The 19,244-nt window shown below is 44.0% G+C and overlaps 1 long non-coding RNA gene across 1 annotated transcript in view; it reads left to right on the top strand.

The window, feature by feature from the left end:
* LOC123614783 (uncharacterized) overlaps positions 1–19,206 on the top strand; it is a 654,335-nt gene extending 635,129 nt beyond the window's left edge. The window contains exon 11 of the long non-coding RNA XR_006722257.2: positions 15,995–19,206. This is a non-coding gene — a long non-coding RNA (uncharacterized LOC123614783). The remainder of the gene's footprint in view (positions 1–15,994) is intronic.
* Positions 19,207–19,244: the final 38 nt, after the last annotated feature.

The raw sequence follows: 19,244 nt of genomic DNA, 5'->3' as shown, positions 1-19,244 counted from the left end.
CTTGGGTACCCCACCTCTTTTAGCAAGCTGGTTCACCAGCATAAATTATGAATGCATTTCAAGCCTCCCTCCTGATAAGATAAATCAGGAGCTTTGCTCTTTTGCACGGTTCTGCTTTCATTTCCATTAAAACTTTTTCATGCGCCATGCTGCAGTGTCTTTCTGCAAACTTACTATCCCCCTGTAAACTATAAAGGTATGTTTTCCATAGGAAAAATCAGGTAATCTTTTTTTTTTTTTTTAAGCCTTACAAGTTAAGGATACAAAATACTTCATGGTTAGTTGTGTGAGCTTCCAAATTAGCTGCATATAAAGTATTTTAAGATTTTTTTGGCTGTCACTGGCTGGCAATACTCATTTTGTGTGTGTGTGTTGGTTTGAAAAGCAGGAAGAAATGTAATGAATTGAGTGCTGTCAGAGATGTCTTCTGTTTGAACAGTCTGCGATGGGCTGAATGGCAGGGACTCCCTCATCCAGTGCAGGTGCAGTAGAGCTGGGGAAAGGGGGAGGGGGGCTCCCTCTGTTCAGTCAAAAAGCACCATTCTCCACAATAGACCACACACTGACAGCCAGCGTGACATCAACTCACACTTTCATACTTTCCCCCCCCATCCATAGTTCTGAGTTCACAAAGTGGCCATACAGTAGCCTTGGTTAGTTTCCTTTAATGAACATTTTGTGGCTCCATGACCAACACTGAAATCTGCTGAGCCCTGGGAGGAACAAATAGATTTTTAATCGCGAGTTCCAAATCAAAATGTCTAGCCATAGATGTTTAATGTTAAGCTGGTCTCTCCACTCTCCCCCCAATACCAGTGCCCACAACAGCCTCCCGGATGATCTGAAAACTCTGAGTTAAAAGTTTTTCTAAGACTTACTGGGTTCCACGGCACTGTTTTCTGATGTCTGGAGAGAGACCAAAGAGGAAAGAAGAGAAAGCACGAGTTTCATGTCTTTATTTAAATTTAAAAGAACTTCTAGTATTTTATTATGCTTCGTGAGAGGGTTAATCCTGCAAATAAATGGACATTAATCTTGTAGAGTGGAGTCTGTCCCCTTTTGAATTGGTTTTACTGGGAGATAGAGAAGGGGGTTAGGAAAGGCAGAAACTGTTGGAAAACTCTCAGCAAAGATGTGACCATCCTTCAACTGCCCCACCTCTGCAAGGGCTGCACCTTCCGAAGATTTCATTTTGCATTTGTTTAAACTCAGGCCTTGGTGCCTCAAGTTTTAACTGGAATTATTCCAGGAGGGAACGCTACTAGAGAAACTATTTTCGTCGATTCCTTCTTCCCACCACCCTCAGAGGGTTCCTACTCCTCTCCGCCCCCACCCACCTCTGCCGCTTCTTAGTCTGGGATCCCAGCATTTAGTAGAAAGAGGGAGGGGCGAGGAAAGGACCGGGCGGGCCGGGAAGGTTCCCCCACCGCCGCCGCCGCCGCGACGGGCGAGATCTCCACGGCCCTGCCACTGGCTGGTTTCCCTCTGTGCCCGGACTTGCTGAAGCATCGCGCCGAGGAAAATTGCTCTCTGTATATGTAACCATATACATTCATCGCGGCAACAACAACAAAAAAAGCAACTTTCTAGTTCTCCGAGGAAAACCTTTATCATTCACCTAAACAGTGTTCAGTGGGCAGGGGCGGGAATAGGCAGAGTTCCCAGGGCAGCAGCCGCAATATTTCCCCAACTCCTGCCTCGGGCGTGGAGGCCAGGAGTCGGGGGTCCAGCGGGGCGGGGCGCAGGGCAAGGGAATTTGGAGTGCAGGGTGAAAAGGGCCAAGTTCTTCAAAACCTCTAGTAACACAGGAAGAGACGCGTCTTACCATCTTTGTGGCGCCCTTTGCTTGTGACTGCAACGAGTTGCTGGTGGCCTGCGTTAAGTATGCCTACGGCGCCTACTAAAGTCTGAGCCTCGGACGGGAGGCGTTTCCCTCCTTTCGACACGCTGCCCGCCGCTACTTGAGAGCTGCCACGTCTTCCGGCAGGTACACACCCACAATTAATCTTTCTTATTAAAGCCTCCATTCTGTACCCAAGGGGCAACTCAAACCTATTTAGATTTCCTTGGTTGGCTGCACAAATTTAAGTGGGCAAAGAGTTATAAACCTAATAACAGAGGGCGAGAGAGAGTGATTTGTGTAGAGGAGAGGCAAGATTCACTAGGGGTGTAAGGATGTTGCGGGCCTTGCCCGCACCAGGCCCCCGCCTCGGCGGAGTGCACTCCAGGCTCCAGGAAAGGCAGCGAACCTCCCGCGCACACGCTGCGGGCAACATCAGTACACACACATGTACACCCCCTACCCCTTCGCTCACAGGTGCACTTATACTGTGATTGCCTCTTCCGGATTTCTTATAAACCCCTCCCTGAAAGGCGGAATACTCAGAGTATCCCAAACCAGGGAACTTCCAGAGAACCGGGGAAGGTTTGCACTGTTTGGGATTAATTGAGAATAATTAACACTGGAGACCGTTAATCACCACTTTGCTGCTCTCTCCCTCCTTTCGGGTCTGCGGCGACTGTCTCTCTCGCTCCGGCTGCCGGCGCGGGTGGGTTCGCTGGTGAAAGTGAAGACGTCGCGGTAGCTGTCACTCAGTTCGGCTGTACTTTTTTAAACCCTCGCATATTGTTTGATTACTAATTCGAGTTAATATGATCTTTATGGCAACATAACAGTGGATAATTGGCCTTTTTTTCTGAACAACAATGTAAATCACAATCGCTTTATTATTTAATAACGTCAAACGCTTCGTTGGATTGGCCCCGACCGAGAAGACCTTTTCTTTCTAGACAGTGTTGTGGAGGAAGAACAATGAAGATCTAATTGTGGAGATTTCATAAGTTGGCTCCCGTAAAGGAACAGCTTAGATATGGAAGTTCCAGCAGATGTGGGCACTATTCGCCGTAGAAACTCTACCCCCCGCCCCCCCACCCCATGCACACAGCCCAAACACTCTATTGGAGGGTTTTTTTGTGTGTGTGTGGTGGTGGTGGTGGTGGTGGTCTTCAGATCCTAGCAACCACCTAAATCTTCCAGTAGCAATTAGAGCTTTTATCGGGCTTGCTCTTCAGCCCTTTATATTGCCGATTTAGCATTAAGGCATTGAGTCCACACACCAAATTAGCGCAGCTCCCAAAGAACCACAACCACTAATGCGCCCCTTCGGTCACTTTGGTCGTTGGACACCGAGATCACCGGCCTGGGGCTTTTTTTTTTTTTTTTTTTTTAAGTCTTATTTTGTTTTGATTTGATTTTTAAAACAGATTCACTAACTCAGTGTCTTGGAATATACTTTTTCAGGTAGAGTTTTGCAAGGGGCACGAGCCATTATTTTGCAAATGCCCTGCAAGAACTGACGAAACCTAGAGACCCCTCAAATGCAACTGGCAACGCTTGGAAGGAATGGGTCTCTGCTACTCGAATGAAAGATTAATCACATTCGCCCCGCCAAAAGCCTCAATTCTAACGGCCCTCGATCGCGGCTCTTGCCGTCGGTGGAGCACCGCTGTGTCTCAGGGTCTTAAGACTTAGTGGTTCTTTGCAAATGGGGAAGCCCCACCATTTGGTATTCGGGTCAAGGAGAGAGACTCCGAGTCTACAGTAGGTTTTGTTTTTGCGTGTGCCCGCCTCTCCATTTTATTCAACTTCTACTGCCTGTCGGAGACAGAACAATTCGCTCACCCCCACCCCGCCCGCCTCCCTTCTAAGATAAACAGGAGGTGCGAAATGCTTCTCCTGCACACGCGCCCTCGGGGCCCCTCTCCCCTCACCCCCCGCGCACCGACTGTGCAGCTGTCCTTTGCCCAGACCTGGGTGGAGACACCCCTTTCTCCCTTTCCACCGGCGTTTTAAAACCATCACATCGACGGTTCTAGAGTCGTGTTCACATTTTCGGCCACCTTCCAATTTCTTTCCGATCCACTCTTCCCCCTTTCTGAGAACTTAAAAAAGTGACAAGGGAAAGAGTTGAGAACTTGAGAGAAGGCCGTGGATTTTCAAAAGTGATCCCCACCCCACCTCCCCCTCGCCCTGTTAAAAGTGTATTTTACCACAAGGAGTGCATTAGGAAACTTTCCCTTACAGGACTTGGGCGCAGTGTTATTCTTCTCCAGGGGCCCGCTGGCCTCCCCGCCCCCGCTGGACAATGCGCGCTTTGAGGCTCGGTGGCCTGCAGGCAGCGGGAGACGAGGGGACTGGGCGGCCTTCCTCCAAGGGGCCCGCAGCTGGGGGAGCGCCGGGCAGGGAGCAGGGCCGGGGAGGCGGGCCACGCAGGAAGAAAAACCATAAAAGCACAGTTTTCCTCCCCCCAGCCCTCCACAGAGGCAGGCTTTGAGGACTTGGGGGCAGGGCGGCTGAGAAGGAGGACGTGAGAGGTTTTTAGTTTTGTTTCTTCCCTATCCAACTCCCCCCCCCCCCATACACACACACATCCAAACATTTTATTTTGACACAGAACTCTGCAGCCTAGGTTTTCCAACCCCCTCACCCTCACTTTTTTGGGTACCTGGTCTTTGGTTAATAATATCTGAACTCGGGTCTTTGATGCTCATATCGACCCCTGCGCCCACGCCTGGCCCCAGCCGGTCTTCTCAACGTCCACCCTCCCACCCCACCCCCGCTAGGGGTGCGGTGCCACAAGAAAAGCCCCCTGGCCAGGCACTCGGGGACGCTACTTTGTAGTTTAGTTTTCTTTTCTCCCAGAGAGAACACCACCACCCTCCCCTCCAAGGCAGCCTCAGGGCAGGACCTCTGAGATCAGCAGAAGCCCTCGGAGGGTTATCGTATTGGTGAAAGCGTTTGTTTCATGTTTTAAAACTTATACCAAACGGGGTGCCAGGGCCACGTGCTGTGCCTTCAAAACGCCGCCGCCGGCCCTGGCTTTCAGAGCCACGGAAGCCCGGCTGGCGTGGAGCGGGCGCTGAAGCCACGGGCCGGCGTGAGGGGCCCTCGCTGCGCCGCAGGTCCGGCAGCAGCGCTGAGTGAAGCGAATTATCTGGAGCGTGTTTGATCTGGGCTGCGTAATCAGCTTCTGCTTTATTTGTTTGTTTGTAATCTCATATTTAGCAAAGCTGGGACGGTGGCAGCAAGGGAGAAAGGAAGGGATGGAGGAGGGGGCTTCGGGAAAACCACACCCCTTCCTAATGAGTTAATTTCCATATTTGCGCCTCCCGCATCTAGCGCCCTCTTTCCCGACGCTACCGTGCTGTTGCGTCTTGCGCAGCGCAGACGCCTCCACTCTGGATTGAAATGAAAAAGCCCGCGGTGGGAGCAGAAAATTGGTCTATTGATACATTCGCTCCGAGTGTTGGTTGATCTTGGCATCACCGGCAGCCGCTTATCCCCCCCCGCCCCAAATGGGGCGCACACGGATTGCCGAGGGCTCGCAGACACCCAGGCAGGCAGCAGACAGAAACCGACCTTCCTGCCGTTTCCCCTGCTCCAGCTGTCGGACCCCCCACGTCCCTTTCTTTTTACCCAACTCCAGATTTCTCTCTCTCTCAAGGTGAGGGCAGTGAGGGCAGCGTCGCATATTAAGAGGGGATATAATCCCAAACGAATGAATCAAAAGTGAAAGTTTCAAAGTAGATCCCCAGTCCTGGTTGAGAAAAATAATGTTATCTTGCACTTGAGGGAGTGTGCTAGCGTGTGTGTGTGTGTGTGAAGAGAGCGAAGGAGAAAAACTAAGGCTGTGAGATTTGTCTGTAGTCTGAGTCGGTTAAAAGTTGTGGCAAAGACAGTGAAGTTTTGGAAGACCCTCAGTAGAAAACTCGAGGTGGGTGTTTCAGCTGCTTCTAAGCTGGTTTACTATACATTTTTTTGGTGGTGATTCTGCTCAGGAAGTTGCAGAAACAGACTTTAACAATTACTCACTCCTCCCCTTACCCCCACCACACCACCCTCCTTACTTTGCCGTGCGCGGACTAGGGTGTGGGCTCGGGCTTGAACTCCAAAAGAGCGTGCTTGTCAATTGCGAGCTGTAGCAATATCAAAGTGAACTGTCCCAAGTAACTCTTGTCTAGAAACTGGGAATAAGCTTAAGCAGCTCGCTTTAATGATGATTTGTAGCTCGGCGAGGGGCACGGACAGCAAACACCCCGCAGGTGTGTGCCGTAACACCACCATCCGGACTTGAATGTAGATTACTCTGGCGATCGTTTGATCGGCCCTTTGAAACCCTTTACAATTGCCTGTGACGAACGGCCAGTCTCAGTTTTTCTCTGAATAATGCCTTGAGGGTAAGTCCTCCGGGCTTTTAAAGAGCTCTAGCATTTTTTTTTTTTAAGAAAGAAAAAAAAAAAAAAAAGAAAAACGTTCGATTTTAGTTTAGACATTGTCGACTTTGAGTAGCTAACAGGGATCACTCAAGCTATTCAATACCTAATGACCCCACTACCTTCGCTGTCTTCCATATATACGTGTATGAAAATGAAGTTATTAATTTCGTTTTCTTTAGTTCTAAACTCCCCTGCCTGTTTGTACATGTCTGTGTGGGTGTTTATTATAAACATGCATTATTATTATTACTACTATTATTATTAATTCCATTGTTAAGATTGTCTTATTGCCTTCTGTGTTCTCTCTGAATTGAATGTTTGGGCAAGTGGGAGTTTAACTAAAACATTAAGGCTTTCCAAAATAAAACTGTAGTTTAACCCCTGACAACACCTTCGCACCAACCCCCATCACCAAAACGAAAAAGGTAGTGCTGTTCAACCTTTAATATTTACTTCAAGTGTTTACATAAGGGGAGGAAAATGAACTTTTGTCTGAAACATGCAACAAGCGGCACTTTGATTTCATAAAATAAATGTCAACAATTGAAGAGCTTATCAAACTAGGGTAGGGGGTGGAGGGTGGGAGTGTAGTTGAATTAAAGGCCCATTCCTGCCACATCAGACTACAAAGGGTTACACGTAAAGAAGTGCCACATTTGCTTATTGCAAGTTTTCTTGGTGCTTTCTAAGTCACAACAGGGGAGGGGGAAAGCCGTCGTTTATTATCCAGCTCTGGGCAGTAGCAGACCCCAGTACCACGAGGCTCTTAGCTTTGGCCAGCAGAAGAGGGGTAGCCTTTCAACAGCAGCCCCCTTTGTTCTCCCGATCTCTTTCCCAATTTCAAGCTTCACTTGCACATCCCAAGTTTGTGTGTTAATGACGCTATTACCATCTGGCTCGCCCTACTTTCCAAAAGATATAAATCTCCTAGCTCCATTGCCCACATTATCATTTAAGTGCCACCATAGCCAGAAGAAAAAGATGCTTTCAAGACTCCAGATTCTCTTGCACTGACTACCCCTGGCATGACTCTTCCACTATATTTATAGACTATACATTGGGTGCGGGAGAGCTCCTTGAGAGACCTGATTTCTCAAGAGCTGTCCCTCCAAGCCAAGGAAGACATGCTACTGGGTGAAAGGAAGGCTTCAAATAAAGTTCCCCTTAAAATATTTTTGTTTGTTTGCAGCAGGCAGATTGTATGCCCCGGCGTAGTTTTATGTGCTTGTGCCTTCCTCCTCCCGCTTAGGTTTGTAAAATGTTGCGGTGCAACTCCCAGACATTCAAGATGTGCCACTCTTCTCACCCTATTTTGAGGGGGAGAATAGATTGATCTCTTTATGTGAGTGGGAGCAGGGGTGAAGGGAGAAAAAAAAAAGCCTTGTGAGGCAACTTTTGGGAGCTGGGCCAACTGCATCCCTTCTCCTAAACTCTGACTTTTACAGTGCCTGCACAGAGATGTAAATGTGCCATGTACACACTTCTAGCTACAGATCTACATCCAGCTCTTCTTTCCTGGGTAATCAGTGATTTGTGTGTTTTGTGCACAAAAGCTGAGAAACTACAACACACAGAGTTGGGCTGGCTTCTGCATGGCTCCACAATGACATCATTTATCTGGCCAGGTCCGAGTGAACAGAGCAGAGCAGAGTCTGCCTCTGAGTACGTGGAGTTTAGGTTGAGGCCGCTAGTTGATGTGAACAGCTCATTTCCCTTTGAGGGCTTCTAGTGTTTGTGGCCCTAGATGGCCATATCCAGGCTCATCTCTGTCCTTGGATGCTTTCTCTCCTTCCCAATGCTATCTTCACAGAGGTGAGTTCCACTAAGGGAAGCCAACCCAACAGGTTGGAAGGGGAATTGGAAAGGTGAAATTCCCAGGTTCCTAAGAGAAGCTCTTAAAATCATCAGGGTTTGAGCAGACCCCCTGTGTCTTTTAAAAAGTCATCTTATCAGACAGAGAAGGCATTTTAATAAAATACATTCTTTCTGAGGAATGAAAAAAAATCACCTGTAATATATTCCTAATACTTTGACCTGAGCACAGAAGATGCTTAAAACAGTGATTAATTTCTACCACACCGCTGTAGCTGTTTGCAGGCAAAAGCCACTTTCTTTTCCAGTTCACCTTCCTGCTTTTTCCCCCAAACTCAAAAAAGATCTTGTTTAGTAAGGTGTACCCCTATTTTTTTCCTTTTGAGAATATTATCGAGTTGATATGAACAAATTGCAGAGGATATACTATTTAAGTAAGATGCACTTTTAATCACTGATCATTAAAATGGTTATGTTAAATATACTCAATTACATGCATGACTTACCTCTAACAGTACTTTCTATTCTCCCAGCTGCTCACGTATTCCTTAACGATAGTCTGCGGTAGAAACTTGATTATGCTGAATTCATACATTTCGATGGATTTCATCAGCCTAATTAATGCCTCAGTGTGGTCCTGGGGTCTGAATGAACCCTTTACTGTGTTTGAGGTTAAAGGCAGTGTTGGAATGTAGAGGTTTTTCTTTCTTAGTTGCTTACGAGGTACTTTGGGATTCCACTAAGCAAGGTAGGTAGCAGTTGTTAAACAGGGAGACAACAAAACAAGGACACCCAACCTGACAGCAAAAAATGAAGGCTAATTCCACATCCTTAATTTGACGTCAGTATTTTTGGATTTTATGGACAATCTCCAAATATTTAGTAAAGAGGAAATGACCACCTCTCCATTGTGCCTTAAAACTATGCTAAAAAAGGAAAAACTGAATGTAGATTTCTAACTGGTGGCTAAATAAATTTCCTTTAATTCATCAAGGCTGTCCCTGCTCCCCACCCTTCTTCCTGCTCCCGTAACTTTTAGATTACTTTCCCCCTCCATTTCAACTTTCACGTTTCTCAAGGAAGCACTCAAGGCCAGTGTTCATAAGAAACTCCAGTCACCCCCCATGTGGGTAACTGCATTCAGTCTTTTCAGGTGTAAATTAACATCTGAATACATCTCAACCTTACTGACCCTTGCCACCGCCACCACCATCCGGGCCTCAGCACAGTCTCTGCTAATCTGCACCGCCACAATTGGCAGGGCAGATGGAGGTCGGATTTCCCAAACCCCACCCCCCATAAAAGGACCAAAAAGTGCTTGGACTGATTATGAGAGAAGTCTGGACATTTGTCTATGTCCAATGAGACACCTGTGGAAGAATATCACTTAAGACATATTTCTTGGTGGTCAAGGAAAGAGAGCTACAGAAAGAGAAAAGAAAAAAAGAGATGGAGGTATCTTTAAAAAATGTCCCAACTTGGGCAGGTGAAACTTGAAACTTTTACCTCATTGTGAGTTCCTGAGGACAAACAGTTCAAGCCAGAAGAACTTCCCTCCATCAGATGCTCCGCTGACCCAGATGCTAGTGACAGGAAGGCAACATCGTACCTCAACATCAGCCTGCTGGAACAGAAGGGATTTGAGATCTATAACCAAATGACCACCTTGGAACTTTGAGCTTGTTATGCTAATGTAATTACTTCTGTAGTAAGAGTATATTTTCAGAGTTGGAAATTAGATTTTTAGAATGCTTTGGGTAATAACAGACATTAGACAGAAGAGACAAACGTGCCAGCAATGGTGGCAGAATACTCCTGGCAAAAACCCTGGGCCATTTTAACAGAGAAATGGTGACCAGACAGTATGTTTGTAAAATTAAGCTGAGGGCAGGCTCCGGGAACTGGGTGAGAAAACAGGTACAGCCAGATCACTGCAGATCATCTTTTCTCTTAGACCTAGTTGAGTAGCACCATGCATTGCTCAGTCCCTTGGCTTGGATACCTAGGGTGGAAAAAAAAAAAGAGAGAGAAGTATTTCATAAATAGCACTGCAAGCAGTTACGTTCAACTCATGGTTTGTGTGCTCTTAAGTTTAGGTTGCAGACAGTAAGGAAAAGAAATATTTTCTGTGTGGGAAGGGGGTGCATGTAAGAATCGAGAGAAATGAACAACTTAGAATTTTAGAGCCATATGGACACTGGGGTCATTCAGTACATCTTTATCCAGTGTATCATACCTCTGCACTGTGTGATTAAGAATTCAGGCAGGTCCTCAAATTTGTGGTATTGACCTCATGAGGCTTATGTCTTGAGAATCGAGGACAAGATAGTTGAATGCACTGTATTTCTAAATCATAATAGTAATAATAAGACTCTTCAGTGTATAAGGCTGGGATGGGGGCAGTCATTTCTCATAATTGTACATGTGGTAAATTCACACAATGAATCAGTATCCAAGAAGAGGACTCTTTTCATCAGTTACTTGTCCTTGATAGACATCGGAGCTCAGTCACTCCTGGCCTGATTATTGCCTGCCAGAGTTCTTCCCCATCTCACTGCCTGCTCTACCCTCCACCTCCACCCACCTATGACAGTTACTTCAGAAGTAAGTGACTTGGTTCCTGGATGGGTTTTCACCCCTGTTGCATGACCAAGGTTCCAAATGTCAACTTGAAGCCATGGAGAAGCTTGTGAACTATGATAATGGATAAAATCTACTGTGTTAACAGTCCTGTCTGGAACTAGCGCAAAGTTGCCAAGACATAGTCTGAATGAGTTGGGGGTTTCTGAGATCTTGTTTAAAAAAAAAAAAAGAAGGCCAATTTGCAATGCTGGCACTGAATACTGAGCTTTTTATAATAGCCCATGTTGTCCCATTTTCTTCTAGAGTTGAATAGGAACAAAATACCTGGTCTGATGCAGTGGTTCTCTGATGACAAATGAACTAATTAGAGATGGTGTTTCTTAGTTCACCCCAAAAATCTTAGCCGTGGTAGATGTGAGAAAGGCAGGCTCCGATAGCTTTAGTTTTAGAAAAGACGAATTTTATGCATCGCTACTTTGACGTGATAAACTGAATTTGTCTCACTTAGCTTGCTACTGTCTGACCCCCTCTAGCACTTGCTTTGTACAGATGAGTTCAGGTAGGCTAAGAGTAACTATACCATTTAATACATCAATTCACTGACAAGAGCAAATCTGAATCAGATTACCTTTCACCTTTGGTGTGTAAATGATTCGGAATATGCAAGGTCATGAGGCTTCTTAGCAAGGTTCTTGTGAGATAAATTAACATGTTTATCACATGATCTAATCTATCAAGTGGGGTAGATTCCACGGTAGGTCAACAGAGGACCACTTAAAAAAAAATGCCAGCGGTGAAAGAAGTCATTGAGTTAAAAGTAAGGAGCACTACATCAAAGATAAAAGGGAAGTGACTACGTTAAGGAAGGATGATATTTTCATGCCCTCCTACGCTATGGCAGCATTTGTACGTGGCAGACTGTAGAGTGAAGGCCGAAGATGCAACTAGAGACAGTGACATTGAAGCAGAGAAACAGCTTGCTGGAGATTATGAGTTCCTGTTACTTATGATCAGATGCCATTCAGTTGCTTTTGAACTGAAGAATTTATATACTGCAGAAATCCTGATCACACTGGTGGGACTGATAATAGGACTCCAAAGGATAGATGTTGAAGTTGCTGGACATTTAGTCTTAGATTTAAACTCCAAAATCCAGATTGGAATTGCTCATCGGTTCAGGGAGGAAAATGCGTAATTTGAAATTCTGTCATAAACTCTGTGACAGCAGACAAACTTAGATGAGCTTAGAAATAGCTTTGAATCCCAGATCCCAATACTCTTAGACTACTTGATTATAGAGGAAAAAAGCGGAACACCCAGCCTCTAACCAGGAGAAGCCTGTTAGAAATATCTCAGCTGAACCCATCCTCAGCTGATCGTAGAGGCCGTGACATTTAAGCCATCTGAGTAGCTCTGGTTGCATGTCATCCAAACAGCACATTTTTCAAACTCAGAAATGCCAGATCGTGTTATTTCTGTGGCAGGGGGTTGCTTAGGATCTGTGACAGCTGAGTTTTTCCTATCGATTATGTGACAATGCAGTTCATTTATAGAGTTCAGGGAAATGAGAAAAGCCTCCAGTTTAACAAGAAGACTTATTCAAGTACCATGTTGTATTTAAATGCAGAAATCAAAATTTAAGTTGGAGAAAGTGGAAGAGTGAATTTAACTGTGAACCCAAACTTCAGTAGCTAAATCAACCTCCTAGGAGGGCTGTGACTGATCACTGAATCTGAAGCTTTCTGATTAGGTGACTAGTTTGTAAATAAACCATGAAAGAAGTCATATCTTACATAGAGAATCCATATTTAGATCAATGTATGTGTTTAAAGTTGCTCCTAAATTTAAAACACACAGTAAATCAAAATGTAAAAGAAAACAAATCAAAGGGCATTCTAGCAAATGTGTGCGGTATAGGTGGGTGGGTGGGTGGATGTCGACAGAGGCACTTAACTGAAAACATTTTTTTGCTTGTTTGTTTTTTGGGGGGGTTAGGTTTATTTATTTATTTATTTATATTTGTTTAATGGAGGTGCTGGGGATTGAACCCAGGCCCTCGAGCATGCTAAGCGCGCACTCTACCACTGAGTGATACCCTCCCCCCAAGGCACTTACCTGTAAACACTTTGAAAGATCTTTTTCAGGTTTACCTTAAATTCTGAAATAATTTAATATACCCACATTCTTCCAGTGCATCCACAGGTAAAAATATAAGTATTATTCATCTTGAGCCTCAATTCCTAATGATTTTCTCTGTCGCAGGATACAGACAGGCACGCAGAAGTAACTAGACGTCCAACACATGCCAAGGTCTTGCGGGCCCAGGATTTCAAACAAAAGAAAACTCGGGTAACGTGACTGTGACTGTAAATCAAGGGCGACTGAGACCATAGACGCGCGCACCCAGAAGGGTTAACTGGAGGAGAGGGACGAGAGAGGCTCCTCCTTGTAGTCGGTGTGAGCCTCGGGAAGAGAGCAAGAGCTAGAGCCGGCGGTGGGAGACCTGGCGTCCCGCCGGCACGACCGGTCCCTGGGGGGGGGGGGGGGGGGGCAGGTGTGGCGACCGGTGGGGGCGGGGCACAGCCTGGCAAGTGCCGACGGGGCTGCGCCTGCGCCCTGCGCGCCCCTGCGTGCGTCTGCTCCTGGACTGCCCGCCTGACAGCCGTCCTGCACGCTGGAGGCGCGACTGTCCGCAATTTGTCAGCCCGAATTTGCCGGCGGCAATAACTTTTCGGGAAGTTTCCGTCTCCGGCACTTGAGTTTGGGGGATTAGGAAGCTGGTGGTGGGAGATCATGGTCCTGTGTTCCGCTTCTCATTTCGACGTGGCCCAGGCAGGCAGAAGAAGCCGTGGGGATCCAGGGGAAGGACCCTCCAGATCCTTCTCCTACAAAACTCTCCCCTTCCCGCCCAGGTCCTTCACAAAAATGTCCCTCATCCCTCACAAAAATGTGTTCTTTGGCCCACAAGTCGTTTGAGCGACCTGGGACTGAGTTAGGTTTTTGTTGTTGTTTTGCTTGCCTTTTCCTTTCTGTTTGTGAATGTGGAGGTCTCCCCAACGCCCAGGGCCGGGGCCGTGGTTCTAAACTTGAACCCTTCACCTTCCGGCCCCTCCTCTCCCCTTCTTCTTGGACTGGTGGGTGTGGTGGCCAAGAGACGGGCCTCTCACAAGGACGGAGCCGCGGGGGCAGCTGCTCTGGAGCAGCTGCTGTGCCTCACCCCTCTTTTCTCAATCATTAAAATTCAATTTCAAAATTTCTGTCTTTAACAATTTCCTGAGGAGCCTCTGAAGGATGCCAAAAGAGTGGGCCCCTTTTCAAGTGTTCGTGTCTCAGCAGAAGGCAGGCACTGGCCAAGTTGCCCTAGTCTGTGCCCTCCTAAGAGCAGGTCAGTGGATAGTGTCTGAAACGGAGTGCTGTCCCCACCTAGACTGAGGGAACAGCTCTGGCCAAGTCTTAAAACAGGTCAAGAAGCTGGGGAAGGCAACCAGCTTCTCTGTCTGTCATCCACCCTGTCCCTGGAGCACCGCCTGGCTGGTCCTGGGGGTGGTGCTCAGAACCAAGCCAGCAGTTCTCACTCTTGAATCTCATAATTCCTCACTTACTGTCTTCACCTGCCTTTCATCCTTGATTCCAAAAGGAAAAATGTTTGCATACTGGGAAGTTCCCTTCTGCCAACAAGTTTCCCTTAACAGCTCTTTCTCTTTCGAGCAAAGTCTGCTTCTGTGTTAGGGGAGACTACTAAAGCGTTTTGAGGAGCCGGCGGATAGACACCTGCACAACTGTGAAGTAGATCGCTGAACTGCATCAGGAGCCTTGAGTAGCTAAGCAAGCATTCTTCTGACCCTACCTCAGTGTTGTTTTTCATTCCCTGCTCCAAAAATTTAATATGTAATTAGTACCCAGAATGCCTCCCCTTAACTAACACCCACTAGAACCTATGGAAAGGATATAGCATTTCTTTGAAATTCTAGATGGGTGTTAAGGACTACCTGACTCCTATTGCTTTCACCTGTTAATCACGAATAACTATCTTCCAAAACACCAGCCTTCTTCCCTATAAAAACCACTGGCCCCTCAGCATACCTAGTACTTTTTTTCTCCTCCCCTTAAATTCTTAACCCTTCCTATTTTTCCTTCCAGGGCCCTGAGCCGGATTCTCAAATTTAAATCATGCTCTTCTTCCAAATGCCATGACAAGTTAGAAGGGGCTTTTGGGGTCCACACTGGAAATACATGATGCAGAGAGTAAATGTTACAGCTGAATGCAGTTGACAAGTGGCAGTTTGGGGTATTGGCAATGAATTCCACATTTTTCTACAGGCTTCTTTTTGCTTCATTTTCAGGATCCACTGATCCTAATAGGTACAATTTGCAAGTGAAGTAAATTAGAGAAATGTTAAAGAAAGACCAGAGTAAGCCCTTTCTGGACTAGCAGGCATCATGTCTTACATAGTTCATGGTTATTTGGGCAGACTTTCATACTGCTGGAAGTTTAGGCTAACACCAGAAGTTCTGCTTCTCAGTATTTAATTATAAACATGGCAGAGTGGAGACTCTGTACCGATGAAAAGAAAATCAATCAATGCCTATTAGCCATGACAGATCAATAAAAACAACTAGCTGGAGAAATAATATTAACAACATACCCTTGTTACCATCAGACATAGTAAGTTCCTGAGAATTTTGAGACCCCCTACAGCACATATTACTGTATTGTTTCACTTCCTGATTTTATGGAATTTCTGCTTGTGTGGTACCTAAGGTGGTTTCCTGGAAGTGTAACTTGAATGGGTTTTACAATCATTTTATACTGTGGTCCCAGAATAACTCTTGTCCCCAAGGCTTTGACTGTATCTACCGGTATGGGCTTTTAAGATCCTTTCCACCAGTGAAGAGGCTGCAGGTTGTAGTAGAGAACCCACTAGGCAAGAAATGCCAAAGACACTCTAAGGTCCAGTTGAGGCATGTAACTAGAAATGTGTATGTAAGGCAGTCCATGTTCCTGGCTTCAGATTTTACATATGTAAAGAGGTAGGACTAGATAGTCTCTTAAATCCCTCCCAGTCCCTGAATTCTGAAGTTCTACAACATATTGATGAATTTTCAACCTAAGATCCAGGTTTATGACTTACTGAATAAGGTATCTATTTATTTCATTGTCCTTTTAGTAGAAATTTATGCAGAAGACGGATAAATAATTTTTGATCCTTTCCTGGGAGAGATCGTAACTTTGACTTGAGGAAACCATGCTAAAAGGCTTGGCACTCTTTCCTTGTGTACAAATGAACCGTTGTCTTATACTTTAACTTCTTTTCCTTTTCAGATCCAACTTAGAAATAATGTTTCACTCAAGATAAGGCTTGTGGTTTAGGAGATTCTGGTCTGGCTTGCCTCATTTTAAGACTTCTATCATCTCTTTTCAAAACCTGAGGAGGACCTCATTTCCTGTTTGATAGTTCTTCATGCTTTGCCAGCCTCCGGGTCTTTAAGGAAGCGTGCCAAGAGTTCCCGTCTGGGAAGGACAGTCTGAGTTCATCATAGAGAATGAGCTGGCACCACAATTGTAGTGACTCACCAACCTCGTTGCCCACTTTGCAATGGCAAGAACAGCACTGTTGAAAGACCTGTGTTTTAGCAAAGTGCAGTTGGATCATGTGGCAAAATCATCTCAGAATATATCTCCAATCTTTCTTTTCACTGGATATTTTGAACACAAGACAAGAAAGGAAATTATATTCTGAATTATATTTTGTTTTTTAAAAATTAAGATTAATTAACAGATGCTTGGTTTTATGTCTATGCTGTTCTAGGAATTTAGGGGTGATTACAAAGCAGTGAAAATAGGTCACAGCAAAATGAACACTCAAGATTAGGTTAAAACATTCCTCTGAAATTTCAGTATTCATTTTTGGAGTGTCAGTTACTACATTTCTGTAATTCATCATTTTTTCTTTCTTGGCTAAGAGTCAAGATGAGAAATGATATTTAGACCAAAGACATTGTTTTGTTACATAGCCACTGCTTTTTAAAATGCAAAACCACCCTCTCCTCACCAATGCTTAATCATTTGTGCATGCTTATGTTCAAATACACACACATATACACACACACACACACGAGAAAGTCCCTTCAAGACTTCCAGGACCCGGGTCATGTAAGAGGTAGATGAGAAAATTCAAGAAGGGCCAGAGCAGTAGCAATTCTCAGAATCAATGATTTCACTTTACAAAAAGTCGTTATACAGTACACAGTCATTTTTTAAAGAAAATATTATTATGATTAAAGAATATTCTACTTCTAAATTATTACGATTCTCGTCTAATTTCAAGTCGCATATAGGAGCCATTTTAGAGTATTTTGTATTACAGTCTGTCACCAAAAATCAACTAGCAGAGTTTTATAATGTGCATAGGTTTACCCCATGGGGAATTAAATTTTAATCCAAAAGTCTTTATTGTTGTGGAACTTTAGAACAAGATAGCATTTGATATTGACGTAGAAGACTATTCTATGATTTTTTTTAACTTTAAATTGCTCAAAAAGAATGTGAAACTTATATTTTTCACTCTCAGCATTGTTTTGTTATATGTAGGGTATTTTTATGATGTTATTTTTAATGTATATATTATTTTATTAAGTGATTTGGTAAAAAATAAAATATATAATTATAATGGCCCCTTGCTTTTCCCCTGATTTTTAAATTTCAAGTCAGGCAAAACCGGACACTTTACTCTCAGGAAAAAAAATATATTTTGAGTGTATTTTTGATGCAAAAATGAGTATTCTAGCATTTTTCCATAGTAGATTAGCATTTATGGTGGATCTTATTTCAAAGCTGATTATTCTCAAAGAAAAGCAGAAATATATTAGAATTTCCAAGTCAATTACATTGTTTAAAAAGTATTTTTAATAACATTATTCAAATTGTTGTCAGCTACTGGTTTAAAAATAAAAACAGCAGTATCTGTTCCAAATGTGAAATTTTGCTTTTTGAAAGACCTTTCAAATTCCAGTTTCTTTACAACAGCAGTGGAAATTAATATCAAAGTTATAGACAATTTAGAGCTTCTTCAGATTTTTTCCTTTTCCTTTTTTTTTTTTTTTTAACTTTAACTGTGATAGGCATCTCTGCAAGGTAGGTTTTAACATATTTTTTTCCTAATTTTTTTTCCCTCCTTTCAGTAAGAAGGATAAGCTTTTAGAGTACCCAGTCACCGTGGTAACTGCCAAAAAAATTCTCCTGAAGTTTGAAGAGGTCAGCTAGCAGGGTCAACAACTCTGGCCTCTCTCTGAGCTCGGTCTAGCATGCCCCAGCCTGCGGTTGGAGTGTCAGGCCAGATCTGACCCTGGGAGGTGGACTATTCCAGCTCTGATATAAATTTTTTGAGTCAGTTCATGGCCTGGACTCTCCAGGTGGCCTCCAAAATCGATTTTGACCCCCTGACCCTGTCTCACGGAGGCATAGCATCCACCCTAAGTAAGGATTTAGCCAGGAATGACAGCTTTCCACTGAGTGTTATTGGGGACAGTATAAACAGTTTGGAAAGCAAATAAGGAGGTGTGAGTGCTAGAAATCATTAAAAGCACATTAAAAACAATTAAAAATTTCTTTCTTTGTTTAAAATGTATATTTGTGACACAATTTTTATGTGATTTGTAAGATTTTTTTTAATCAAACCAAAGTTTTGACTATAAATACTCAATAAATCATACATCTTCATTCTTTTATATACTTTGATACAAACATGCAAGTAAGATAGCCTGACTTGCAATAAAATAGGTACAGCAGGGCTGTAACATATATGGAAAAGGGAAGCTAGTTATTAAAATACACTAATAGATAACGAGTCTTAAGTATTTAAAATATGACATGTTGTGCTTGTGTCTTGAAATGTTTAAAACGGGAAAATATAGAACCTAAAAAAAAAAAAAAAACCATCTGGAATGAAGATAAACTTGCACTGTGCTTCAACTGCCTTGCTACTTTGTAAAAGAAATCGTCGATATATTCATTTGGGTGCAAATAAAAAATTATAAATAGGGAACTAGAGCTTGTAGAGCTGAAGAGGGCAAATCAATAAATGAATAAAATCTCTGAATTAACTTTATGTATTTTCAATAGTTTGAGATATCAAAAGCTCGGGAAATAAAAATAATGTATGTAAATCATCAGTGATTCTTTTTCCTTCTTTTTCTTCTTCTTCTTTTTTTTTTCAGGATGGTACCCTGAAAAGTTTTATTTTCTCCAGGAAAGTAGAGTTCTCTTTGAGAGTTCTAGCCCGTGAACTAACCCCTTATGTAAATGTGGTCATCAAACAAGATGGAATTGCCAAGAGGGAAGATTTTGAATGTTTCTTTTTCTTAAAACCCTTCACAGCATTCCTTCTTCCAGTGGTACTTTACTCACAGTTTCCCCCTTTTCCCCAGTGCTGTTGAAATGGCTCCAAAGCAACACTGCAGTAGCTAAACCAATTGTACTGTGAAGTTGTTCAGATGGCGTTTCATTTATATCCTTTGTAAAAGTTAGACTTTAAGCAGGAGTGAATGTCTTTTGAGGGGAGGGGACAGGGAGA

This window comes from Camelus bactrianus, chromosome 1 (genome assembly GCF_048773025.1).
Source record: "Camelus bactrianus isolate YW-2024 breed Bactrian camel chromosome 1, ASM4877302v1, whole genome shotgun sequence".
Lineage (NCBI taxonomy): Eukaryota > Metazoa > Chordata > Mammalia > Artiodactyla > Camelidae > Camelus > Camelus bactrianus.
The sequence above is the reverse complement of the archived record's forward strand: the minus strand, read 5'-3'. Positions and strand labels throughout refer to the sequence as shown.